Source organism: Micropterus dolomieu, unplaced genomic scaffold, assembly GCF_021292245.1.
Source record: "Micropterus dolomieu isolate WLL.071019.BEF.003 ecotype Adirondacks unplaced genomic scaffold, ASM2129224v1 contig_4366, whole genome shotgun sequence".
Lineage (NCBI taxonomy): Eukaryota > Metazoa > Chordata > Actinopteri > Centrarchiformes > Centrarchidae > Micropterus > Micropterus dolomieu.
This window is the reverse complement of record NW_025733356.1, coordinates 1-625: the sequence shown is the minus strand read 5'-3', so window position 1 is coordinate 625 and position 625 is coordinate 1. Positions and strand designations below refer to the sequence as shown.

Genomic DNA, 625 nt, shown 5'->3' with positions numbered 1-625 from the left:
CTGACAAAACTATCCGGGTCTGGCACACGTGACGTTCCTAATACCCGCAAATCAAGTGTTTGTGCAGCTTAAACTTTAAATCTTGGAAAGACAAAATGTCGCAGCTGGGTTGAACATTTCGCCCAGTAATCAGGTACATGAAATTACACTCTCTGATCTCAAAGTGATGCTGTAAAAATCAAGTTTGCGTTTCCGCAATTATCTCAAAGTCCAAATTCTGTCATCACTTTAATCTCTTAAGTGATCTGCATCTGTTCGTCTCCTCTGAAAATGTCAAACGTTGCCTTTTTCGTGATTGGCTTGGATCCCGATCATTGCCGCTGGGAGGCCTGTTCTTTGATTTGGCTCCATTCACATGTAAATGTTCTTTGATTCACAGTATATAGAGACAGAATGTTGCAGTTGAAGCTTGAGTGATTTACAAGCTAAAGATCACAACGAGCTAGCCAGGAGTCGAACCTAGAATCTTCTGATCCATAGTCAGACACGTTATCCATTGCGCCACTAGCCCTGCGCACTGGTGCACGTGAGACCAGCTTGGTTCTCACCGCAGTGATTACAAACGGCAGTGGTCTTGTTTGTCATAGACATGTGTGGGGGGCGCCGGTCAAATGATAGGTTAGTC

General features: G+C 44.3%; 1 non-coding gene across 1 annotated transcript; it reads right to left on the bottom strand.

The window, feature by feature from the left end:
- Positions 1-438: 438 nt before the first annotated feature.
- Positions 439-511, bottom strand: trnah-aug. The gene has a single exon. It is a non-coding gene; the product is annotated as a tRNA-His (tRNA).
- Between the last annotated feature and the right edge of the window lie 114 nt (positions 512-625).